Genomic DNA, 10,948 nt, shown 5'->3' with positions numbered 1-10,948 from the left:
TGCACTCTGAAGAAACTCCCGTGCAGATATCTGGCAAAGAGCAGACACACACGTACAGAGCGTACTTCTGCTAATGTTATTGCCCTTCTCTCTCCTCGTTTCTCTCCTTCTTTTTAGGGCTGCTTTTTATAAAGCTCCTCAGACTCAACCCAAAACAAATGATGTAATGAGACCTGCCTCTGGGTCAGAGCACCCTCAGAAAGCTGATCCTCTGCTTGGTTTACCCCCATTCTGCTGAGCTCCAGACAGGGCGGACTGCAGCACTCAGGGAACTGAAATGTGGCGTTTCAGAAATTCTTCAGCAGAGACACAAATGCTTAAAAAATGTGTCCATGCTCTTCTGGGCCATGCCACAGAAGGGGTTTTCTAGCCTAGTTCAGAGCAGCTCCCTCAACAGCCGCTGGATCTGCACATAATAGCCCAGTGTGAGGACTGGAGGGAGGGGGGCCAAGGGAGGCTGTGTGGGGCAGCAGGATACTTCCCACGAAGAACCACCCAACTGGGCAGGAAAGGATTTTTTTAATTTGAAAGCACCTGAAGCAGAGTATATGAAGCAGAAAAGACTGAAAAATCACGAAGAAATTATTTCATGGCCTCAGAGGCCAATGTTGTGAAAAGTATGTATATGGAAAGGGGAAAAGAGGAAATGGAGAGCAGGGAAGGATATAGGTGATGTCCTGCTCTACGGGTTATTGAGCAAAAGCCTCTTAAATCTGAAGGCACCATGGATAGCTGAAGAAAGGAGAGTGGGACTGGAGAGGCTGGTAGTAGTTTTAGCTCAGCACCTTCCTGTTTTTAACTGTGACTAACWACTTACTACCTCTCATTAACAGCTATGCAGCGTGTGTTAGTTTTGATTGGTCAAACTCTTCACTACTTTTAGCATCATTATTTATCAAGTACTACTTAGTTGCTTAGTCTGATTAGATTTATTTCTTTTTGCTTGTGACCACTCATGAGGCTGTTAAAGGGAAAGGGACTGCAGCTTGGCTCGCTTCTRTCCAGAGCCCGGCAGGGACCTGCTGCAGAGCACTGGTCTGGCCTGTTGCTGCTGTTCAGCAATAGCCCTCCTCTTCCCGGCCGTACAGTGTGTGGGGCACAGAGCAGCAGCCCCTGAGGTCTCGTAGCATTTTGGAAAGTAGCTGTCTCTGAGTACAGTTCCTATCTCATACCTCTCCTCTGTATTTTGTAAACCTAGATTGTAGCAGTTAATTCTGCTTGTTTTGGTTCAACCAAATATAAGCAAGAGGGAGAGGGTGTGAGCTATTGTAGAAATGCTTCTAACACCTTTAGTCTTCTAAACTGCCAACAGCAGAGCACTGTCTTCTGTCTGGCTATTAGCTTTTTAAATGCTCCTAACCAAAAGAGGGACACTAAAGAGCATCTGTCTGTCTACCCCATTTGTACAGAGGGGCATGTTGAATGTGTTGAGACATGTGGACCATCAGCACAGAACTAATTGCTGCTGCATGTAAGCCCTCTCCTAACTTGCCAGAAGTTTGAACACACCATTTGGTAGGTTTCTGTAGAGGAAATGGTTTTCTTATCAGCCTTCACACAAGTGGCAACTTGTGAGACAAGCTGCTAAAGCTGGTGTCAACTCATTTAAGGTAACTCATCAGGCCAAATAATAGATAGGTCTTCTAYGAATGGGGGGTTTGCCGTATTAAAATATATATTTAAACACAGTATACAATAAGCAGAGCTAAGAACAGGGAGGATAAAAGCTGGTATGGAGAAAGGAGAAAAAAAAAAACAAAAGAAAAAAATAGCCACTCAGCAGGACCGTGGGCCTCGGAGGAGACTCAACATTGTTATGAGATGCCCTGTTGAATGGAACTGCAGAAGTGCAATTATAGTATAAGATAATGTGATTCCTTATCCTGTTCCTTACAAGTTGTGATTTCCCCTTTTACAGCTGGGGCAAAGGAACACAAAGGGTGAATGATAGGTTGTCTAATGTCCTAGTGTTGGAGAAAAGTAGAGATTACAGTCCCCAAAGATTGACACGCTGCCCCAGCTGGTAGCCAATACACCCCTACCTGACCAGGAATCATGAAACCTGCATGGTTTAAAGCAGGACGCAACAAGATCGAATGCAGAGTGCCATTGCCCTGAATACATGATTGCTTATCAATTCATCGTTTTTATTCCTCTGTTTTTATCTATTGCAATGTTTTGCAAGACTTTCAGTTGTGCTTTCTCAGCTGAGGAGGTGGTGGAGTTTGGCTGACTCAAGCTCCCAGAGGTTTCTGGAGTAATGGTAATAAAACATTGGCACCAGCCAGATCTAATCTAGCTAACCAGGGCTATGCAGGGCAGCCCAGATTTCTCCTAATTACACTGAAGCTTAGACTGCTGTGGCACTTCAACATGATGAACACAAAGAAGCATTAAACAGTTTCACAGTGTACAAACAGAGCTGCTTTAAAAAAGTGTAATTCCCACTATTAAGGTTTATTTCAAAGGGGAAAAGATGTGCTGTCAGCATAGTTATTTTCAGTCARATTCTTCTGTACTAGTTTGTCCTCGCAATCTCCGTATGCAGAATTGGGAACAGGAAAAAAGCCAGGATATTGCTTCCCAGGACGTTGTGCTGCAGGAGTGAGATAATGATAGGGGAAATGGCTTTTAGATAGGGAAAATGAAAGAGGAACACACTTGTCATGGAGAAATTTGTGGTTAAACCTGAGCAGTCTAATCCAAAATCAAGGCAGTTCTCTATTGCTATTTAGCTATTTAAGAGCTTCATGATTCATGTATGCTTCAGTAAAATATAGCACAGGAAGTGCTCTCACTGCAGCTCATCTTCTTAAGTAACTTACATTAGCAAAATGCTAATTTAGCAAGAAAATTTACTCTTTTTTATTATTTATTTTACATGAATCAGTTGTTCAATCTGAACATGTGCTATCCTTCCAGTGATACACACATGGGGTCTGTTGAATGAATACTCATTCCTGTGTGCAATCACTAACACATATCTTAAACCACCAGCAAAGAGTATTAGTGCAGCCTTCTGCAGTGCTCATGCTTAAATATGGAAAAAAAAAAAAAGGAAGAAGAAGAAAGAAGAAAGAAAAAAGAAAAAAAGAAAAAGAAAAAGAGGCTTGCTCATGCTTCAGTTTGGGGATGGTAGCAACTGCTGTGAGCATACAGGTCAAGTATTACAAGTGGATAAACATCTTGTAGGTAAATAAACAAACATATTCATATGTAAATATCCTTGTTTTGGAAATGGCTATCTACATTTAGGTGGCCAGTACATGTTCTGCTGCTCATCAGCAAAGGAAATTCTGCTCTATCTTACTTACGTGTGAGTTCTGCTAATCTGAGGTACAAAAGCAAAGATCTCTCGGGTTTCCACTGCTTCTTTCCCCAGCATCTTTCCATACCCATTTATTTGTTTTGCCCATCCAATAACAAGGCATATGCAGAAAAAAAATGCAGATACAAACTAACAGCACAACAATGATAGTTGGCTCCCAGACTGTGACTAACTAGCTCATTTTTTCCAATTTGTCCTTCATTTTCAGATTCATAGATTTGTCATTWCAAGAATTGCTTCATCACAGCAATGCCCTTTACTGTAGGCATTGTGTTAGAAGGTGTTAGAAGGGGACCTAGCAAAAGGAAAAGAAAGATTTAGATAACAATCATGCTCTCGCCTTTTTCTGACATGTGAGTTACCAAACTCTTTATGAAACCAAACTCTGCATCACCAAACAGACGCATTTCATAATGGTGGACTCAAGGATTTTGGAAACAGAAATGAAACATTTCTAGTAGTTCTAGATTGTAAGAAATTAGCAATATTCTATATCTTTACAATTGCTTGGCCCTGCTGGCACATATTTTACAGCATCATCCAACACACACTCAGACAAAGTTTCTGCTGATTTTTCCTATACTCCCTGTGGTTTGTCAGATTGTGGTTTTCCGATAGAATAAATATTGTAAAGCCATTTACTGTAAATAGCTTGTTATATCTGGTAGGTTTATTGCAAATTAATTCCTTAAGTGCTTTCTAGCATGGAAAAGGGTCATATCGTTCCTGTTATTTAAGAATCAAATGAAGAATCATCTATTCTAGCAGGAAATCAGATTGGGAATATGGGCAATCAAACATTCTTCAAAAACTATCAACATGTGCACTGATGAGTGGCTGTATGATAGTCAACCTTTAACACCTGTTAGAGCTCTGTGCAGACTAAGTGGGAACGTTTTTATCTATCTTCTTACAAGCTGGTTAGCCTGGATGCTGCTCAGGCAATATGCACAAGTGACACTTAAATATTTGATACGCTTTGCCCATTAAAGGGACAAGATGAGGCCTTTCCGTGATGCTCAAGGAGGTGTCATTTCCATTTTAAAGTCTGGTGCTGGCAAAAATGGGAGCGATGATCCAACACATTTGAAGTTTTCACTTGCAAAGTTTGCCATAATTTGTCTGACCAGCTCCACTCCCTCTTCTCAGTGTGTTCAGTTTCGAATATGAAGTTGAAATGAAAYGGGAAAAGAAAGCTTTGATGTAAGTCGAGTCAAAGTTAAGGGGAGGTGCTGGTACTGCATTGGTACTTTTCTATGAAAAAAAAGTGTAGCAAACATAGGGGTAAATGGTGATAACAAGCAGAGGCTTTATGAAGTACTGTGCATACTGTAAACAGAAAGCAAACAGAAAGGGCAGCTATAGCCAAAACAAGAAATTCATCTGAGGTCTGCAATAACTCGGATCGTTGTGATTGCGGTGCCATCTGGTGGGGTCTCCCCTTGAKGAGGCTGTGGCAGGTTGGGCCACAGCTGGCAACGGGGCCCCACGAGTGCGAGGGTGTGGGGTGCCGGCGATGCCAGCTTGTGCCCCTCAGCTGGGAAGTGGCTGCGTGCCAGCCAAAGGCTTGACCTACAGACTGTCTGAGGACTTCTGGAGGCCAAAGGTTCAGCATTGGCAGGGAGATCCAGGGTCAAGTTGCTTCAGGAGCCCTAAGAGGGCTTGGGTGGGTGTCAGGCAATCTGCAATCATGACCCAAAGGCAGCAGCCTTTAAACTGAGTCCTATTTTCACGTTTGGGCTATGCCGGAATATAAACCTTGAGGTCTGGGTGTGAAATGCTTGTGCACACTGCCATTAGCCCCATCCTCTCGGATGGTTTAGTTATATAGATAAAATAGGTTGTTCAGAGCTTCAGTGTTGCCTTCTTCTTGACGTCAGCTCTCCTAGGAAGGTCAGTCCACTGTTGAACTGGCTGTTCCCAGCTTGTGGGATTTTATTGGCAATTTTTTATCTCAAGGAAGTTCCTTATTTCCTTGACATGATCTTCCATCAGGCCTTTCAGTCTTTCATCATCTTGAAAATGGCATTTATGAATTATGATGCATTGCAATAAATTGTTTAATATCTTTTTTCATATCCTATCTACCCTACTGGAAGATCACATGCTTTCAAATAGTTACTTGACAAGCAGATAAAGCTGGCAGTAGTTAATCCTACTAGCTGCAGTTTGCGCAATATTGCCTCTCTGCCCTTGGCAGCCAAAGCCTCATCCTAGGAACGCCCTCCTGCAGCATTGCACACCAGCATGTGCTTGTCCTTAGGAGTATCTCGCACCAGTTGGCTGTAGTCACAGGGCTCATTACAAAAGCATGCTACAGCTGATCAAAGATTGGCAGAAACCAGTTCTGATAGTATCCTTTTTTTATGAAAACACCAGCAACTGCTGAACCGCTCATCAGCAAAAGAGGCTAATGGTCCATTAAACTCAGGAGAGACTACCCCAAAGCCCTGGATCCAGGTGTCTCTACCCTTCAGGAGCYGAATCCTGGCTGGGGTCAAGGGGACACAGACAGCCAGGAATGAAGGAGTCRGGGGCACAGGAGCAACTGTGGGGTAGCTGTGTTGGAAATCCATGGCTCGCTCTGGTTTGATCATTGCCCCAGTTCCCAGGGCTGTCGCACTGACACCTTTCCTGGGCATTAYCCACTCCCTTAATTCTCATGTTAGCTAAACATAATGGTAAATTCGAAGTGACATGCAAACATGAACAACTTAAGCTTGTATAGGAATAAAGATAAGTTACTGACACTCTCACAATAGGAATTAGTGATTTAGGATTTCAAAGAACACAGCCTGGTGACTACTGGAAGGTATTAAATCTTAGCTTCACTTACTCCTTGGATTCACTGCACAGTAAAAAACAAGATGTTAAAAACATACGTACCTTCTTACCATTGCATGCATCAGTGCATTCTACAAACAGGGAGGTTGTTTGTACTGTCAGTTATTTTTCTGTTTTTACTCCTGCCTTGCAGTGTATAAGTGATGAGTGTACTGATGGTCAGCTGTGGGATTAGAAGGCTCTGTTTTCCATCCCGCTGCTCAGYGCCCAGATGGACGAGATGCACAGCTGCTTTAGGGCCTGAAGGGGGGAGCTGGGATGACTTTCTGGGCTGTAACATGTCTTAGGGCAATACTAAGAGCTCGTGAAACTGGACAAAGGAGGATCATTCCAGTGCAAGAAAAGTTGCAGACCAAGCTGATAGGCTGAGAGGAGGATGTTAGATCAAGCGTTATGTATGTCTTCAGGTGTAAATATATAAAAGGTAGGATAGTGACTTCTTCAGTTTATGGCTTGGGGCCAGTGGGCTGTAGGATGCTGTTCTTCTCACTTACTGCTTATGGTGATTTCCATTCTCATAGGCTATTCTCATCCCTCAGAGCAAGACTGTTACTGTTACTATTGCTTTGCACTGTAACAAAAGCTGGAAAGCAGAGAACGATTTTTTAGATTTTTTTTTTTTTTACCCAGGCTGCTTRTTGCACATATAAGGGCATACTGATGTTTGCACAGTTAAAAGAAGTAAGATCCATATTTAATTTGTGGCCACTGTCTATTGTGTGTGATTCTTGCCTTTCTGTTAAACCTATTTCTCCTCCGTGCACCATTAACTACTTGTTCGCATTTTTCTTCCAGTCAGGCATCCTATATAAGCTATCTAAAGTCACAGGAATACAGCCCTATGGTTCGTTTTGATTTCTAGACAATATGAAACCGTTCCGTTTGCACGGTGAGCTGTTTGGGTTAACTGACTAGAAACAGACCCAAGCAGAGTCACAGCTGTCGAGGGAGCAATGCATCGTCACTTGTTGTAGCTTCCTTTTTTCCGGTCTCCCTCGTGTCAGTGGTCTGCCACTTCTGCGCTCCAACGCTGTGCATGCTCCCCATGGCATCCACTGAGGTAAYGGACTCCGTGATATATAGCAGTTGGCTGAACAGGATCTAAACTTCCCAGCAAGACAGTTTAGGGCTCTTGTGCTGATAACGGTTTGAGGTTCAAACAGAACAGTCCCAAAGCTCCTAGGAGCCAGCAGGCCCTGGGGACATACCCTCCTGGTGAGCCACAGCAGAGTCCTTCACTGCCCAATGCCGGGTCTCACCTTTAGCAAACTACTCTGTCATATGGCAGGGTTTCATTATGTGCTGCTTTTTATTGTGTTTTGCCAGCTGGCTAGATTTTTACTGATATAGCAGCTTGCTTGTACATTGGGGTCTTCACTCACGTACTAAGACTTGCCCTTCCTCACCTGAGAAGACACAGGATTGAGATGGAGTACAAACTGTGTCTTGAGGAAAATTGGCACTTCCAAGCTTGCTGATTCCCTGATATTTCACCACAGAATAGGAGAACTGATTGGAATACCCTAATTCCTGAATACACTCTGAGGGGTTCAACTGGGAGACTCTCTTCCCTGAGTCAGCTCTCAGACAGATTTACAAGAGCACGTGACAGGGGTTGTGTTGGGCATAGACTAAAACTCCCTCCAAGTGCATACATTGGCTTGCTCAGAGTATGTTTTCAGAACGCTTCGGCTCTCTTGAATTGCTGGGTCAATTGCAAACTGTTTCAGTACAGAGTTTAAACAGTAGACTAAACTATGTTACTTAGAATAGGTTAAGCAGCACCCATAAAAGAAGCAGACTGAATGCTCTATTTACAGAGGCTGTAACTGTAACTAGTTAGAAATACTTCTGATTTTGGCATACATGTGAGTAAGATGTCCAAATATACTTCCAGTGACTTTCAAGCCACAATTCTGTTTCTGTGACAATGACCTGGTCAGGTATCTAGATGGAGACAGCTTGCATGTGGGGGGTATGTGCACTGGATAAGAAACTGAGTATATGCCAAGTGAAACATTAACCTTTTCAGTGCTAATAGATCACATGAATTAACAGAGGTCATCAATCGCCTGTGTTTATGTAAATTTAACGTGATAATGATGAGGTAGACATACTGCTTTATAATGAAAGGTAGGTATAAAGATTGGCCTTGGTCCCTGCGTTCTCTGCAAGGGCATGGCTTTTTCTGTATAATTTTTAGGACATGAGAATCACCGCCTTGTGAGCAGGCTCACAGAAGAATTTGTTCAGAGTGTGACTAACATTAATCATCGGTGCTGCATTTGCTAGAACAGTAGAATTGTGCAAAGGAGCTGTGGAAAGTTTCTCTAAATTTGTGAAAAATTGCTGCTGTCTTATCTTCAGTAGACTATGTTTGGGATTGCTTTTTGCTAAATCAGGTAGATGGGGAAGGATGGAGACAGAAGTCGATCACTTACTTCAGTCGGCTTCAATTTACCGCAGCCCATTCCWAAGAAGGCAGCGACTCCAGCCCACCCCACTGGACCTCTTGATTGCCTTTGCAGCCTGATGTGCAAGGATCCAGGAATTTGCAGAGCCTTCTGTAAAGCAGAGGCCTCTTGTTTTGGTCTTTGGCTCAAACCARTATCTCCTCTGAGATACTCTATCATGGTATTGACTGAACAGCAGTGATGTGGCATAAAATAGAGAGCATTTCATTGTGATTTTGTTCTGAAGCATATAGAAATTGAGTTTCTAAGGCAGATAGAGAAGTAGCTCCTCTCTTCTTAGCCCTCTTCATCTATTGCATTTATCCAAATATTGGCACTACCCCTGTAGAGAAAGATCTCTCACCTTTTTCGTGGCAATCTTTGATTTATCAGCCTGTCCYAGATTATACTTTATTAGGGACTCAAACCGTTCCCCACCATTAGAGTGGAGCTGAGAATCTAAGTCTTYGCTGAATGGGGGAATGGAGGAGAAGAAATGGTGACTATATGAATGACGTGCAACAAGAACTGGTATCAAAAATAGGCTCTGACAAATTTCCTTGCGGCCTGCCAGCATGGTGGCCTCTGCCACCACAAGAAAAGCGCAAATGGTACCCTACATTATGAAAGGTTACCTAGTAAAGTCGCGTGAAATAATAAAAGAATCTCAAAGGCAAAACCTTTTCTGTGGTCACTGCTGTGACTAACAGCATTTCTCTCTACCCATTTAGAAGTGTGTTGAGGATATATTTGTGTGGGGGGATGAGAAATGATCCCTGCAAGGTGGCAACAGCCCAGAGCAAATTTCCAGAGAAAGCTTCCAGCAAATCTGAAAAGTGAATTCATGGCACTCTCAGGTGGGCTTTATATAACAACTAAATAATAGGTATACACTGGTGAGTCACTATATTTGTCCTGTCTGCACACACTGGAAAGCCCAAAAGTCTGGTTAAAAAAAGGGGTCAAGCAAACAAGTCAAGAAGCAGCGTACAGCTAAGGAGGCACTCTGCTAAAGAGGGAACACAGCATTCTCCTCAGTGCTTCGCGCGGCTGCTGGGTCCTGCCATAAATATGCCTTAGAATAACAGGACCGTTGTTGCTGCTGGCGTCATCAGCATCTCTGCTCCGTCTGCTTCATTCACCAGTCCTGGTCGTGGTGTTGCCTCAAGAGCTGATCCCACGTTAAATGTGAGGCACTGAAGGTGTAGCCAGAAAAAAGGTCTTGCTGTAGGGAAGACAGAGGCCTTCGGGTACTTGTATTGGTTTCCGACTTAGGGCTTTCTCAAGTTGGTGTGCTGAGTGACGCGCAGAGGTAAGGGGCACAAGACCTCCCCAAGAGAGGAGGCCTCTGTGCTGAGGTAGCGGGGACGTACCAAAGGCGCAGACAAGGAAGCAGGGCTGTGGGCAGGCGTCCTAGAAATGGCTGCTAGGCATACAGACTGCAATAACTTTGTCTTTGCAGCTTTAACAATACCTGGGAGACAAAAACTGTGGAATTWTATGAAACGGGTACGATTTGGGTGGTGGAAGCCAGACTTTACCTCACTGCTTAGTAAGCACAGAATCTGCAGTGATTTGGGCCAATGAGGTTATTATTAGGGTTCTTGCTCTTTGGCATTGAGTATCTTCTGTGCCACCCGCAAAACTTACAGGCTGACATATTCATGAAAATGCCTCTAGAGAGCTCTGTAATTCCTCCATTCTGGCCTTACCCAATTACTAAGTTAGCAAGGTAGGAGAAGGGAACGAGCTGAGCAGGTGAGCAGGAGTCTGTATGCTCTGGGTTTCCAGAAAGGGTTTCCCTTTCTGCTCTGACTCCTCTTTGCTTAATTTCTGTCTCTGCAATTTTGTAAACACCTGTAGGTGCTGCGTACTTCCCACATTGCAGCCAGCCAGACCCATAAAGCAGTGTGAATTGGGGAAGTTCAGGGAAATGGCCTCACTGCTGTATTTCCTCCYTCCACTGGTGCATTTGTGATCTTTGTTCTGAGCACAGAGGCTCACTGAAGTGGATGCTGCTGTATAGACAATAAATGCAAAGTCCCCTTGTCGCCTCTCCTCTAGCTTCATCAGCACAGGCTGGCTAGAGTCACACCACAAGTCCTTGAATTTCTCTTGGAGTATCTGCACGGCTCAGGGGAGTTATATGCTCATTAACTTCTATGCAACTCTCTAGTTCTCCTTCTATTACAAAACAAAAACTAGTAACTAAGCCAAGTCTGCTCGTGATGGCAAAAAAAAGGGGGGGGGAAGGAAAGGAAAGGAAAGGAAAGGAAAGGAAAGGAAAGGAAAGGAAAGGAAAGGAAAGGAAAGGAAAGGAAAG

The sequence above is a fragment of the Rhea americana genome, unplaced genomic scaffold, assembly GCF_003343005.1.
Source record: "Rhea americana isolate MKP2758 unplaced genomic scaffold, rheAme1 scaffold_2, whole genome shotgun sequence".
NCBI classification, from domain to species: domain Eukaryota; kingdom Metazoa; phylum Chordata; class Aves; order Rheiformes; family Rheidae; genus Rhea; species Rhea americana.
Note: the sequence above shows the minus strand (reverse complement) of the source record.